We start from the raw sequence: 16,473 nt of genomic DNA, 5'->3' as shown, positions 1-16,473 counted from the left end.
GGCTAAAGTGGTCATATGCCTATAAGCTTAAAAATAAATGGTAATTCACGGAAAGATAATTCACTTTTTGCGATTTTTCTCTCGATATGAGATGCTATTAAAAATAAAAATTTATTATAATATATAAGATTAAAAATAAAATTTTTTAAATGTAATTAAAGTCTAAAAGAATTAGTAACTGTGGAAAGATAAATTTTATAGATGATAGTATCACTTTTAGGAACACATAATCTACCATAGATTTGTAAAAAAGATACCCACTATAAAAAAAACTTGATATATGGGGGGAGTAGAAGGGGACAACCAAAATCTGTTGTCCTTTAAAGTAAAGCAGTATTCGGATTTGGGGATGCTCGTGCCTTCTGGTCACCTAGTTTGGCCGTAGCCAAGCATAGGGGACGAATCCCCAATTTCATCATTCCCGCGCAGCAGCCCTCAATGTTTTCCTCCATTGCATTTTCTGTATAGCATGCATTCTCTCACAGCGGAACTGCTGGGTGAAGGCCACACAATGGACCAAATCTACAAAGGTCTCTCTTCTCGAGCTTTTATGTATCATCGATTTTTTGTTGCTTGTTTTTTTGCCTAATTGGCTAAAAATTTGGTGTTTGAAGGTTTCATCCTCTTTATTGGTTTTCTGAATAAGGGAGGAGTTTCTGAAAATCAGTTGTTTGAATGCTTCGTACTCTCTATTGGTGTTCTGAACCCATGAGGAGTACCTGAAAATATGCTATTCTGAGTTGGTGAAGACCGTGAGGAGTATCCACGAACAATTGTTGTAAACGTGATTTTGGAGAGTCGGGGACCGTCCTTTCCGTACGATCTGTTCCAAGCCTTTTCCCTCTCCATTGTCAACTAGTGTTATGCATTTGGAAGAGTAAGTCAATTAATTGTCGAAGGTTATTTTAGAAATTAATTATTGGTGTACATAATTAATACTGTTTTAAAACTATATAGTAATAATTTGCTGCCATTTTCTTCATAATTCTTTTGGGTTCAATGGTAAAGTTTTGTAGGATGAATTCAGCCAGAGTCATGTTGAGCATAGGTGGGAAAGTTTTCAGATAAAACAATTTTTTTTTTTGTTAAATTATAAACTTGTGTCAAATTTTGTCAAAAACCACCAAAATCTAATCTAAAATTCAAACTTTATGTTTTGAGTTTAATTCAAATTCACACAAATTCAAATGTAAGGTCCGAAATTCATGCTCTCAAACCAAAATTTGATCATGTAAATTGTAATTTTCATAGAGATAGCTAGGTATGCTAAAGTCTGATATGGTCTTTGTGGTAGTATAGCTAGGCTTTTAATTGGTAATATATATTAATTTCTTTATTTCACACACACACACTTTCCCTTTTCGTGATTCACACGGGTAGCTTAGCTTGTTCTATATATATATATAGGCCACTGCCCATGCACTTAACCAGCAGGGCCACAATCTATATCTGCATATTTTTAGATCGCCAAGTCATCATTCACATGTCACCAAAGCTGGCTATCACCCATTATTCTCAATTTTAATTTGATTATTTTGAAATTAAAGATTCAAAAGTTTCCTTAAATAAGTTTACTAAGGTGGCGATCTTATGAGTTCAAGCAATGTTATTCTGACCATTTAATATTTGTCACACTGCTGTGCATATTTTATAAGTTAGTTAGAAAGGGGTATTACAAACGACATAGCCATATGAACAATTTTGTTTTCAAATAAGACTTGTATTTTTGCGGGAGAACATTTAATTCTTATTCTGCTAGTTGTAAATTCATTTCCCCTTCTCACTCTCTTTTGATGATTTTTTCTTCTAAATAACTAATGTATAAATGCTGCTCTAGGCTTGGAAATTGAAATTAGAAGATTTAGAGGGAGCATTGTTGGAGACAGAATTTGTTGTACGTGAGTTTTAGAACAACGCCAAACCTTTGTTCCGCCACAACTCTAGGTCTTTGAGTTGAGCTTGCTTGCACTTACCCTACTTGCTCAATGTGTTATATTTCTTAGAGAGTAGGCATCATATCCTTCCCATTTTTGCATTCTTTCTATTTATTTCTTGAACTATTCATTGCGTATCTATTTGGAATTAACATTATCTATTGGATTCTTATGGATCAACGTATCTTGAACTATGAAGGTAGAAAGAAGTACATCGTCAACCCTCAAGCAGAAAAGGTTATTAAGTTTGAAAGTAACCTGAAGAATATGTAGGCATGCATGGAGGACTACGAGCAGCAAATGGCGAGGATGAAAGATAGAGAAGAGTGCATGGATAACATCATAAAGCACTATGACATATGCTGCACCAGTAAACTCGCTCAAATACTATGGTGAGTGGCTTTTACTTTACAATTAGCTTTTTAATTTTAAGTTGAAACTCAAATATGGCAGCAATACCTTGCAGCGGTAGTTTCGGACAATTTTTATGATGAATATTTTGTTTTTAGTGAACTTGAAGACACCTTTTGATAAATATATTGTTGGAATAATGATTAAAAATACATAGTAATAGATAGCATGGTAGATGATTATTTTAATGTTTAAAATTTTATAACTTGTAGTTCTTCAATTTAATGCTTTGATAATGTGCATGAGTGCTTTAGAGAAGGGATGAAATCAGTAAGCAATGGGGTGATTTGATCTTTGTATTGGTTGTACTGAAGTAGGTGTTGTGATTTAGTCTTAGGAGTGGATTGTTTTGATGGTAGAAATGCTCTATTCAGTGATTATGAGTCTTTATTTGTTGTTTTTCCCTTTGTCTGGTTGTGTTTTAGTGATTGAATCTGAATGATAGTGTTGCAAAGTTGAGTTTTTGAGTTCCTAGTTTTAATTCCTTTCATCGAATCTGGAAATGGGAAAGTAAAAAATAATGTACGAACTCAAGAACTAGGAGCTAAGAAAGTACTAGGTAAGCTCATGCTTAAACAAGTGACTAAATCCACCCGTTTGGAGTTTCTCCACTTTTTACTATGAAATTTTGTTTTTAACATTAAATTAGAGCCTGCTAGATAACTGTTTTAATGTTGAAAAATTTAATGACCAGTATTTTTTCAATTTAATGCTTTGATAATATGCATAAGTGCTTAGCTAAGGCAGGACTAAAGAAAACAAAAGAAAAGAGTTTTTAGAAATGGATAAAGCAAATTGTGTAGCAGTGGGATCTGCGCATGTGGAAGGGAACAGGTTTCTAGAGGGAGGCCAAGGATGAAGCAAGAAGTTGGGTAATTGCTGGACAATAAAAACCTTTTTTATTTTATGTTATTTTTTATGCATAACATTTAACTCAAATTGTCTTATGTATTTTGTTTGATATGCTTTTTTGAGACTCACACTATGGCTTCTGTATTTATGGGGAGCCTCCTATACTTTTTAGTGTGTTGTACATCTCTTTGTCATAATTGGTTGCTTTGTTTGTTTGATTCCATCCCCACCACTCTATCTATATATCAAAAGTCATTTTCCAAAAAATGTATAATGGTTATATTGACAAGGCAACTTTGATACGTGTGACCTTCATTTTACGGCATATTTTCTTCAATGTCAGTGTCACTGATGCATAAAACTAGTTGAGAAAGTAGAGAGTCTGTAGTGGAAGGGGCTATTTGGGGTTTCTTGGATGATTCAACAGCATCCCATATCCACAAGGAGAGTTGGGGGTAGTTGTGCCTCTTAAACTATCTTCTTTGTTTGATGTTAGTACCTTAATTGGGACTGCATGAGCTTGTCTTTATTTAAATTACTGGATTCACCTTTTTGTACTCATTTGGTTCCAGCACTCAACATGTTGTGTGTACCCCATACTATAGCTGTGTGAGAGTGAGAAAAAAGTTATTTATAACCAAACAATGCCTTTTATGACCCTCCAGTTCTTTTGTATAAGTTTCTTGTCTGACCCTTCACTTCTCTACAACCAAGCAATTTAATAAAGGGTTTCCTTAGCAGTTATAAACCAATGTAGAGAGACTAGTTTCTCTCTTCTATTAATTTCTATTATATATAAGTTTCTCCTCTCTTTTGTTAATTTAATAGACATGCATGTTCATTTAGTACAAATACAAGAGAACCTGCATGCAGCAAAGGTCGTCACTGCCACTGTGTGCTACCACTTAAACATATGTATTTATTCAGTGCTTTGAATTTTGTGACAAATGATGCTGCTATAGTACTTGGTAAATGATGGTGCTATAGTACTTGGTCATGGTCACCCATAGACATTGCTGATCAGCCCCCACTGAAATTCGATCTCTCATTAGTGCCCCATGCGCCAGTTGAAGGCTTGTTAGGTACGAATGAAAGCGATAGCAGGTGAAGCCATTTTTAGGTATGTTTTTTGGCCTAAATTCATCCAACAGTGCTTGAATCGCTCTATAAACATACTAATTAAGCATTTGGTGATGTTTTTTGTCCAAAGATCTCAACTTTTTTAATTGCTGCGACACCCGAGGAGTGGTCATTGTTGCAACATTTAGGAGGGTGAACTCCTAAAATAAGGGGGTCGAATCTTTGAATTGCTTCAGTCGGATAGCGAATTCAAAATCATATAAGGGGGTAATATATGCGGTGAAAAATTGGTCAAAATATAGTCCAATCAAGTGACCTCTAACCTATTTTTACTATAGGTGAGGCTAGAACACCTGTTTAATATACTACCAATTTGTTGGTCTCTAAGCTACTCCTAGGTCCCAAGAAAACTGATAGTCAATAGTCTATGCTACTAGGTTGGGTTTGGGAGTACAATTATGTAGAGGTACTAGCAGCCCTTTATACTCGTTTGATGGATGTTACCTAATTAGCTAGGATTACTTTTGAAATTAAGTGATCAAGACTCGGACTTTTTTTTTATTCAATTACTTAATCGAAATATATTAGATAGCCCTGCGAAAGACAGAAGCTACCCTCACCTCGAGATCCCCAAAGGTGTGCGGAGACAACCCCCAACGATCCCTATGAAGATTAGTTGCTTGTTGAGTTTATATTAGATTATTAGTTTGTTTTACTTTACCTTTAAATATATGGGACCTTGTGAAAGGCAAAGATCTCTCACCTCCAATTTCTTGAGGGCATGCGAAAACATAATCCCCAAGTTCAAAGGAAAGTTCCTTATGAAGATTCATTATAGGCAGGGAGATAAGAGATAAAGCTAGTATTTGAAGCATACAAGCTACAAGGCATTCATGAAAATGTGTGTGCAAAGTACACATGAAAGGTATGCCCTTTAATTAATGAGTTTAATAGAATCACTACCAAGTATACTCGAAGTGATTCTACTAGAATACTTACCCCTTAATCAAGCCATAATTGAGGACTACATAATCCTAGTTCCTCATATTCCTCCTCATAGGGGTATGCATGCACACAAAGGTATGTAGGCACACATTCATAAAATAGGGTGGAAAACACATAGTCAAGAAACATGAAAAGTCGTGCAATAAGCAAGCTACACAAGAAAAACTACTAGAAAATGATCAAAAATTGAACAAAATGGATCCTAGGATTTTTCTAGAAATTTTCTCTATTTTTTAGGTTTTTTTTTTTACAATTTTTAAAATTATTAAGAAATTTTATGAACTTTTATTTATTTTTTTGATTTTTAATTTTTAATTTTTATTTTTATCCTTTTTTTTTTTTAAATTCAAAGAGGCTTAAAGAATTTTTCTTTATTTTTCTGTAATTTTCTTAAATTTTTTGGATTTTTGATGAAATAAAAATGAATTTTAAAAATTTATTTTTATTTTAAAAAGGGGAAGCAATTTCGGCGGCTAAACTGGGTCAATCGGTCCAACTAGTTTGATTAGTTCAATGGGTAGGATCCAAGTTAACTAGAGTCAAACCGGGTTGGCCCCAGTTCAAAGGGGAGAGAAGAAGTGGGAATGGGCCTAGGCTTGCCACATGTTATTTGTTAAGAGGTGACACGTGGACTTAGTGGAGAGACGGATCTCTTTTGTTTTTTGTTTTTTTCTTATTTGAAAAATAAGGGTGTGAAATATGGTATAGGCTGACGTCATGCTAACTTCACCTACCACGCCAGCTGACACGTGATAGCCTGCCATTGGCCTGGATCAAAAGATATGGATCGCGATCACCAATGTGGCATTGATTTAGTCGTCCATGGAAAACATAAAATGGATAGTTGAGATTGCGCCATGTCTCTAGGTGACATTACCTAGGAAGCGCAATGCTCAACGCGCTACGTGTCACCACCCAACAGGTGACATGTGGCCATCTATGGGCGAAACTATATATATACTTTTTCATTTTTTTGCTTTTCTTCCCTTTTCCTTTGTTATCTTTTCATCTCTCTCTCTCTCTCTCTTGAATTCTCTCTTTTCTTACCCTTTTTGTTTCTCTGGCCTACATCCATAGCTTCCATGGCTGTTGTTGCATGGCGGCACCCCCTCGACTAAGCCCCCTCTCTCTTTATTTTGCTCTCTTTTAGTCTCAACTAGATCTCGCTCGATCTCTCCTCTCTCCTCTCTCTATCTCTCACTTGATCTATTTCTAATCTCTAATCTCTTTCTCTCTCTTAGTCTCACTCGATCTCTCTCTCTCTCTTATAGGTCAAACAAAAACACATGAAGCAAAGAGCTTTGAGCTTTTTGCCTCATCTCCCTAGATCCAAGCTTGGATCGTCTCCTTCACATATGCTAACCTCTCATCCCCCCCCCCCCCCCCAATTTTCTTTCTTTCTTAGTCTCTTCCTTTTTTTTTTGTTTTTTGTTTTCTTGGTGTTGCCTTGTGTTTTCTCGCATTTTCTTATGAGTCAACCGGGGTCAAGGCATGGTTCAGGGTTAGGTTTGGTTGGATTAGGTTAGGGGGGTTATTGACCCAAGTTAGGTTTGGGTTAAGTTTTTACGGCTCGAGTTAGGTTAATTTAGGGTTTGGTTGGGTTCTGGGGTTGGGCCAATTGGGCTAGGTTCAGGTTTGGGCTTGATTAAGGTTAGGTTGGGTTTAGGATTTGGGCTTGGGCTAGGGTACATTTGGGTTTTAGTATGGACTAGGTGAGTTTGGTTTATTGGGCCTGGGATTTAGGTTTGGGTTGACTTAGGTTTTAGAATGAGCCAAAGTGTCTTGGGCCTGTGTAGTTAATTTGGCTTTGGGGTGGACTTATGTTTGGGCTAGTCTAGGAATAGGCTGAGGGCTTAGGTGGGGATTGGGCCAGGGTTTAAATTTGGGTTTGGGCCTGGGTTCAGATTGGGTCTAAGTGGGTTTAGGGTTTTGGTTTGGGTTAGGGTAGGCCGACTCGGGTACTTAGGTCCAATTAACCTTGGTATTCGGGTTGGATTTGACTTGGGTCCAACTCTTTTGACCTCAGTCATGGGTAGTGACTCGGGTATTTGGGTCAAGTTGACCAAAGTATTCAGGTCCTTTTAGGGTATTTGGGTCAGGTTGACTTGTATTTTTGGGTGGTTTTTTAAGGCCTATTTGGGACTTTGACAAGGCTTTGGGATTTGGCTGTGGATATTGATTATGAGGTTTTGATTTTGGGTTTGGGATTTGGCTGAGGGTCTCTTGGGTTCTAAGTGGGGATTTTTTTTCATTCTGATTGTAGGCTAGGGTAATGTTCAAATGGGTGGTTGCAGACTCAATGTTTTTTAAAAAATTATATTTTGCAAATCAAACGCTGTCCACTTCAAATTTTTGTAATTTGACTTTGTCATGCAATCATTTTAACCATGCAATGAAACTTAGCATCCAACCATTTGCAACACTCATTCAATCACCCACACATTGAATCAAAAGGACTAGAACATATTCATGCATACAAGAGAAATTTAGGGTAATTACCTCCAAAACTTTTTTCTTTCCTTCCTCCGTTCTTTATGAGCAGAGCTATCCTTTTTCTAGATTCTTCTTTCCAGTTTTTGTTATGCTTTTTTCTCTTATTACTTGAAAAGTTCTCCCTTCCTTTCTAGGATCTCCTCTAGTTCTCTTCTCTATCTCTCTATTTAGGCTAAGAGAGGGGGATAGGATCTTGATTTGCTCAGGATTTGTTAGGTATCGCAACGTCTAGGCGAAAGATCTGGAATGATGAGGAATAATAATATTAAAGGTTCAATGAAGTCGCCAATAACTTGTTATTTTCCGAGGTGTGGTTAGTTCACCTAATTACTACTTATTGATTGGTCTTCTAATCCTAGGTCAAGGAACCGGTAGTTTCGGTCTGCATTTACTAGAGTTGGGATCGAGAGTTCAGTTATGCGAAGGTACTAGCACCCTCTACACACTCATTCTACGAATGATACCTAATTAACTATGAATTATTCCTGAATTGAATCTAATGGTCTTAATTAACTCCTTAAAAAGCAAATAAATATTAAAATTTTAAAAGAAAATGCAAAATAAGGTGCGATTTAAGAATATCTAATAAAACCTTCAAATGAGAGGATTTTATTAGATAAACCCTCATTAGAATTAATATAGGTGAGGTCTGAAATATTTCTTTACCTTTTGTTTAATAATTGGGATGCACACACACCAAAATAAAATATATATACAAATAATAATAAAACAAATTCATCAATTTGAGCAAAAAGAGTCTTTCAAACATTCCCAGGTTTTCCGAAATATTTTAAAATTTTTTTGAAAATTGTATAAAATTTTTATACAATTTTTAAAGACCATTTCTCCATTTTATTTATTTTTTATATTTTATTTTTTCTATTTTTTTTTGTTATCTGAGTAAAAAATAACTAAAATAATTTTTAATTATTTTTTATAATTTTTCTAATAAATTTTTTTTACTATTATATATATATATATATATATTGAAAAAATCAGTTTTTGAATTTAAAAACAAATCAAAGGTTCTGGATGGGTCAAATCGATTCAATCGGTTTGAATTGGGTCAACGGACTAACTTAGTTTGACTCGAATCAAACCAAGCAGACCCGATATGGGAAGAGGGTTGGCATGCGTTAGCCCGTGTGGCGACATGTGGCGCTGATATTTTATATTTTATGTTTTTATTTTTTTATTTGTTTTGAATTTAGTGCATTTGTGGCGACACGTGGCGCTGATCTTAGGCTTCATTCTCCTCAACTTTTGCTTTGTGGGTTTACAACCTGGGAGTAGAGGAAATTTATGGGGGACTATGTTAGTACTCAATCTTAGTATGTCTTGATAAGAATAAGCAAATTTATTGACATATTCTTTCAATAAACCAATTAGTTTCCTTTTCTCTTCTTTAGATAGCAACTTTCCTATTCTAACCTCCTCCTTTGCATTTTCTTAGCCCATATTCACATTTTTAGATAGATCTTTGCTTGGAATTGTCTATTTTTTCTCCTGTTCCAACATTTCTGTATTTCAACTAGTAGATCTATGTCCCTTTCATCTAACTCTTCCTTAGTCTTAGGTGTGTTTTCAAATTCAGCTTTTGGGTTAGAGCTGGTAGGCGAGGTAAAACCATTGTCCTTAGATTTGTATACAAGATCAACATATCACTATACAACAAAAACAAAAACAACAACAACAAGCCTTTATTCCCATTAGGTGGGGTCGGTTATATGAATCCTTTTCTGTCAATTCACCTAATCAAAAGGTGAATTTCTTAGAATATCGGTTTATCAATGACAAATAACAGCTACTTGAATAGCCATGTGGCATCAAAGGTTCTTTTTCTTCTTAACTCTTGGGGTAGACACCCTTTTTATGTACCCCTTAACATAGGGTAGAACATTTTTTTGAGTCGAACTCAAACTATCACCCACTCGAGGTCCCATATGGCCTTTAGCCCAACACACCCATACCCAAGCCATCCTAGGACTAGCACTCAGCCTAAAAATGTAGCCTACTACTGAGACACACACATATCTTGAAAAGAAAGAGAAAGAAAACCAAGTACGTAGACACACATCATGCAGTGCCTTAAGCCCTTTACAAGAAATAACAAATCATATCCCCTTAAGAGAAGAAATAACAAGTTACATCTCTACATATCACAATTTAAACAAAATTTTTCTAATTAATTCTTGCTCTCTCTCTCTCACTCTCTCTCTCTCTCTCTCTCTCTCTCTCTCTCTCTCTCTCTCTCTCTCTCTTGTTTTTTTTTATTATTATTTTTTAAATGGGTGTTCTTTCACTAGTCTTTACTTGTGCTCTTGATACGAAACCCCTAGGGCTCGTTTAGTTTGCAAGAATAGCTATTTGTTCCCCAATCTGTTCCTAATTCCAAAAAAGAGGCATGGAGATACCTATTTTGACTTAATTTATAACATATTAAAATTTTAATATTCCTAAAACACCCTCACCCCATGTTTGAAGAAGTGTTGAAATTGAATTGGATTTGGATAAAATAGGGCAGCCTGGTGGACGTCACCTCCATGTCATTGCCACGTCGTGCTGTGCCAATTGCCATTGTAGACAACCCCATTTTGTCCGACTTTATATTGCATAACCTTGGGTTTTGTTATTTTTATTTCTTATTTTTGATTTAATTTTGGTGTCATGTAAGGTCTTTACCTAGGTGTGATCTCTTGTTGCAATTCACGCATCCTCACCGCTCAGATCCGAGTATTTTGTGCATTAGGCATTTTACAGTAATCCATTTTCATTAATACAATAAAAATAATAAATACGAAAAAAAAAAAGAACAAAAAGCAAAAAAAAAAGTAGCCTCAACTATCCTTAGAGCTGCTATGGGCCAGCCTTCCCAAGTCCCTGCACCTGCACATACAATAGAATTGAGCTAAGGTTAGTGGCAGCCCAATTTGGGCTTATTTTGCATTTTGGGGTCCATAGTAGGGTTGTACTGATTTTAAGGCCCACTGTGGGCTTGTGGTAGTTTAAAAATCCTAGCTGGGCTTGTTTGGGTTTTGAGGCTCATAGTGGGCCTGGGTTGGTTTAAAAGCCCAGCCTAGGAGGTTGATTAAAGAAAATAATAAATTAATAAATAATAAGGAATAAGTAAATAAATAGTAATTAGGGGAGTAGCCCAACCTAGTATGATCCCCTACTTTCTCCTTTTGTAAGCAAGCCTTAATTTTGCCCACATAACCCTTCCTTTACAACCGTAAAATTCAGTATAGTCCCCAGGGTTCGCCTTCTTTTTTGGCCCTTACCACCCTTTAGGAAAATCAAGGGCCAATCAAGGCCCTTCCCTTCCTTTTCCTTGGCTATAAATAGAAGATTCACTGAGAGAGTGAAGGGGGCTTAATGTTGGGAAAACCCAATTGATTCTTTGAGACAAGCAAGAGAGAAACATAGAGTGAGAATTGAGATTGAAGAAAAGAAAGTCAGAATTGGAAGCTGAAAATAAGCTCAAACAGGAGGAGAGAGCTGGTTCAGAGGGTTGCAGAAAAGAGCTTAAGCTGAGGAAATGAAGAAAGGAAGAGTGAGAGACCTAAGAGGCAAGTAACCCACTGTCTTATTGTGGTGAATTCATAAATCATTTTGTTCAGTTGGGGTGATTGACTAAGGCAATCTGAAAGATGAAATTGGTTTAGATAGAAAGAGTTTTTCAGTTCTAAGTTTCAATTTGCATAAAATTCATTTTAGTTTCAGCCAAAACTTCAAAATCTCAACCAAATAGAGTCTTCAAATCAGAATCTAAAAGCCCCTAGGTTAGGGTCATCAATCCCCCCAAAATCAGAATCCAAAATCCCTTTGGTCAGAGCCCTCAATACCCCAAAATTAGAAGCCAAAAACCACCAAAATTCATTTTAGGTTCATGCTACTTGTGTCGAGACCCTCAAAGATTTGTTAAGTGCCCTTACAAGGCATCACTCAATGCCTTACAGGCTTCCACTGCGGAGCGAGTAGTGGAAAGTGATGGGTCAGAGGAGGATACCCCGAGGATAGGTGCAATGTGGCTGGTGAAGCATTGGAAAAGTAGGCAAAAACATCAAAAGTTACACAAGCGAAAGGATTGATGTTTGTGGACTTTAGGATTAGTGGAAAAAGCACCTGTGCTATGGTGGATATCGGGCTACCCATAATTTTGTTTCATAGACAGAAGCAGGAAGACTCAACTTATCCTTGGAGAAGGATTCAGGACGCATGAAAGCGGTGAATTCTGTAGCCCAGCCTACTCAGAGAGTAGCCAAACAAGTGACTGTGAAGCTTGGGTAGTGGGTATGTCATGCGAATTTCACAACGGTGCGTTGGATGATTTCCAAGTCATTTTGGGAATGGAATTCCTAAGGGAGACTAAGGCAGTGCCGATGCCTTTTGCTGGTTCCTTGTGTTTGATGGGAGATCACCCTTGCATGGTGCAAGTCGTTGCAAAGAAAGGAGATGATAAATTACTTTCAGCCATGCAACTCAAGAAGGGATTGAGAAGGGGTGAGCAGACATATCTCGCCACAGTGGTGGTAGAGGAAGAAGTAGGTTAAGAGCTGGTGCCTACGACCATCTAATGATGAATACAAGGAGGTGATGCCAAATAAGTTGCCTCACAACTTGCCTCCGCTGAAGTGTGGAGCATGAGATTGAGTTATTGCCAGAAGTGAAACCACCTGCTAAGGGGTCATATCAGTTGGCGCCTCCAGAGCTAGCAGAATTGAGAAAACAACTTGATGATTTGTTGGAAGCGGGATATATTTGCCCTTCCAAAGCACCGTTTGGAGCACTAGTGTTGTTTCAAAGGAAACATAATGGGAGCACGTGAATGTGTGTAGACTACCCCCACTCAACAAGGTGACAGTGCACAACAAGTATCTTATTTCATTGATTGTTGATCCGTTTGATCAGATGAGTCATGCCAAGTACTTCACTAAACTCAACTTGAGGTCGGGCTGTTAGGTGAGAATTGCTGATGGGGATGAGCCGAAGACAACTTGTGTGACGCGGTATGGGGCATATGAATTCTTGGATATGCCATTCAGGTTGACGAATGCGACTGCGGCATTTTGCACCTTGATGAACCAAATATTTCGTGAATACCTTGACAAGTTTGTCATGGTTTACTTGGATGATATTGTTATCTATAGTTTCACTCTGGAGAAACATAAAGAACATCTACGGAAGGTGTTCAACAGGCTAAAGGAGAACAATCTGTATGTGAAGAAAGAGAAGTGCTCTTTTGCTTAGCGGAGCATCAAATTCCTTGATCATGTGATTGAACAAGGTCATATCAAGATGAATATGGAGAAGGTGAGAGCAATTTAAGAGTGGAAGATCCCAACGACAATGAAGGAGCTGTGTTCCCTTTTTGGTCTTGCAACTATTATAGGAAGTTCGTAGAGGGGTACTCGAGTAGAACTACTCCTATGATAGAACTACTGAAGGGCTAGGGGTGGAACTGAACAGAGAAGTGTCCGGGAGCCTTTGATGACTTGAAGGATCTCATGATGAGAGATTCAATACTTGCTCTTTCGGACATCATGAAACCCTTCGAGATGCAAACAAATGCATCAGACTACGCCCTTGGAGGAGTCTTGTTACTAGAGGGACATCCTATTGATTACGAGAGCCGTAAGCTTAGTGAAGCAGAATGGAAGTACACAGCTCAAGAGAAGGAGTGCTAGCTGTGATACATTGTCTTTGCGTGTGACGACATTACTTACTTGGGTCAAGGTTTGTGGTGAAAACGGATAACTATGATGTTAGCCATTTCTTCACACAGTCAAAGTTGACACCCAAGCAAGGCCGGTGGTAAGAATTCTTGGCAGAATTTGATTTCTCATTTGAGTACAAGGCGGGGGTGCTTGAACCAAGTTGCTGATGCACTGAGTTGGAAGGCTGGGCTGGTGGCCTTGTAGATGGTAACACACTTGACTGTGAGTACTGTTACCACGACGATGTGGGAGCGTATCAAAGAGAATTTAGCCAAAGATATATTTGCGTAGAACCTTGTGAAGCTGACCGAAGAGGGGAAAAAACGACAGTTCTGGATGGAATATGGATTGTTGATGACGCATGTAGCTGACTCTTTGTGCCACGAGCTGTATATCTGAGGAAGACACTGTTGGGTGTCATGATACCATGTGGGCTAGACATCCAGGATGGTAGTCCACTTTGGCATATTATTAAAGCAAAGGTATTATTGGTCTCACATGTGTGGCGATGTGGTTGATTATACTTACACTCATCTCATTTGCCAACAAGACAAAGTGGAGCGGATGAAGATTGCAAGGTTGTTAGAGCCCCTACTAGTGCTATCCAGATCATGGGAAAGTGCCTCACTGGACTTCATGATCAATTTGCCTAGAATGGGAGATGCAGGGTCTATACTTGTGGTTATAGATGGGTTTTCGAAGTATGGTACGTTTATATCTGCACCAAAGTATTTTTGGTAGAGGAGATAACATAACTATTATTTAAGAATATTGTAAAGTATTGGGGTCTTCCCTATGATATTTTCAGTGACCAAGACTCAAGATTCATCGGCAACTTCTGGATAGAACTTTTGAGAATCCTCGATTCACGTCTTGACATCTCTTCGAGCTACCATCCAAAGATAGATGGACAGACAGAGAGAATCAATGGGCTACTAGAAAAGTACTTATGCCATTTCGTCAATGCCAACAAGAAGAATTGGGTGCAACTATTTGATGTGACTCAATTATGTTTCAATGCCTAAAAGAGCTCAACAACTAACAAGAGCCCTTTTGAGCTTGTTACATGCTAGACCGCTCTTAAGTCGCATAGTGGATGAGCTGTACTGAGGAAATAGTCCCAGAGCGTACATCTTCACCAAAGAATGGAGAAATAATGCAAAGATTGCCAGAGGCTACCTGGAGAAAGCTTCTCAGCGGATGAAGAAGTAGGCAGATCAGGGGAGATGAATGCAATAATCATGAATAAATCAGATCACTACAGGGACGAGATAGGAGATTACTTCGTAATATGAAGGACTAATACCCATCTTGGCCAAAGTCAGGAAGGCCTCTTGCAAAATTGATCCTTTGGCTTGGATGAAAATACATCTTGTGTTTCACGTCAACTGCCTTAAGTTGTTCAATGTCGACATTGAAGATCCAAATAGAAGTCGATCAACCAGAGTAGAATTGAAGACAGTGCAACCCAACATACGAGAAGTTGAAGACATCCTTGCAGACAGAGAGTTCATATCCTTGAGGAAGAAGCAGCGAAATTTTTTAGTGAAGTGGAAATGCCTTGGTGATGAAGAAATCAACTGGGTTTTTGCGGAAGGTATGCAACCATTCGTGGACAAAATTTAAGTGTACTTAGCGTCAAAGTCTACGAGAAAGTTGATCGCATTAGTGGGGGAGTGTCACAAGCTGAGCTTTTTTAGGTTATTATGCTTGCCTGTGATCGCTTGTCTCGTGCATTTGGGATGAGTTTCCATCATGTAAATAGTAGTGTAGAGTCATTTTTCAGAGATAGCTTTTCCCTACGCTAAAAGGGGGAGTATGACTCCTCGGTTATATTGATGTCTCCTAGTGGCAAAGTGAGAATAGCATAAAAAACTCTCTAGGGGAGGGTGAGTGTTCATCAACTTGTAAAACTCGTTAGCTATTGTCAATGTGTTTAGCCTACTTGCCTCACTCGCTAGACACACATTGTTAATGGAGGTATTGATAATGAATTATGTTGCTTCAATATTTATTGCTTAAATGCCATTGCTTTCATAAGTTGCTCATTGCTTCCGCTTATATGTGCTTGAATGACAATGAAAGTGTTTTGTTGGTGAATTGTGGTAAACGCTAGACTAGCTAGTTAAACAAGAGGGCTTTAGCTAGTGCCACATAGTCCATTCACAAAGATGTGAAATATTCCGCCCGTGACACCTTGCCATGTGTCGTCCTCTTTCTTATTTCAAAAAAAAAAAAAAGGCCACTCCATGGCTTCCACATGTTGCCTTTGGATGGGTGACACGTGGCGGAGTCCTAACCTCTCTCTTTGCTTTGATCAGGTCGACCTGGTTTGACCTGAGTCAATCTAGGTCCTCCCCCTTGATCTAGTTAAATTGGTTGACTCGGTTTGACCTCGTTTAGTTGCTTAAATGGCTCCCCCCATTTTCTTTTATTTTGTAATAATTTAAATTTATTTTTAAATCATATAAATTCAAAAAAATTAAGAAAAATTGCAAAAAAATCAAAAAAACGAAAGCAAAATTAGGAAAAATTCTTTGAGTTTTTTTTTTTTTTTTACTCAAGGGTCAAAAAGATGAAAAAAAAAAATTTCAAAAATAAATAAAAATGAGGAAATTCCATAAAAACTCTTGAAAATTATAGAAAAATTCTGAAAAATCCTAGAAGATTCTAGAAAATTTCCTACTAAGTAAGGAATTATTTTGGGATCATTTTTTCATAAGTTTGATGCATTTGTTTGATCATTTGGCGTGTTTAATAGTTATATGTATCATATTGCAAATGTGTGCGTGTGTATGACTCGATGATAAAACAAAGGGTAAATAGGAGTTTCAGTCCTCGTATATATCGTTTCTTAGGGGGCTTGATCTAGCAAGACCCTCTCCTTTAGAGGTTTTATTAGAGATTTCTAAATCGCTCTTGGTACTGCATTCTCTTTCAAAATTTCAATCTATTTGATTATGTAGGAGTCAATTAAAGAT

The 16,473-nt window shown here is 37.4% G+C and overlaps 1 long non-coding RNA gene across 1 annotated transcript; it reads left to right on the top strand.

The window, feature by feature from the left end:
• The first annotated feature begins 309 nt into the window (after nt 1-309).
• LOC131160233 (uncharacterized) lies at nt 310-3,359 on the top strand. The gene is made up of 4 exons (XR_009137967.1): nt 310-530; nt 615-877; nt 1,838-2,006; nt 2,134-3,359. It is a non-coding gene; the product is annotated as an uncharacterized LOC131160233 (long non-coding RNA).
• Nucleotides 3,360-16,473: the final 13,114 nt, after the last annotated feature.

This window comes from Malania oleifera, chromosome 7 (genome assembly GCF_029873635.1).
Source record: "Malania oleifera isolate guangnan ecotype guangnan chromosome 7, ASM2987363v1, whole genome shotgun sequence".
In the NCBI taxonomy this organism is placed as follows: Eukaryota; Viridiplantae; Streptophyta; class Magnoliopsida; order Santalales; family Ximeniaceae; genus Malania; species Malania oleifera.
This window is presented reverse-complemented; position numbering and strand designations above follow the sequence as displayed.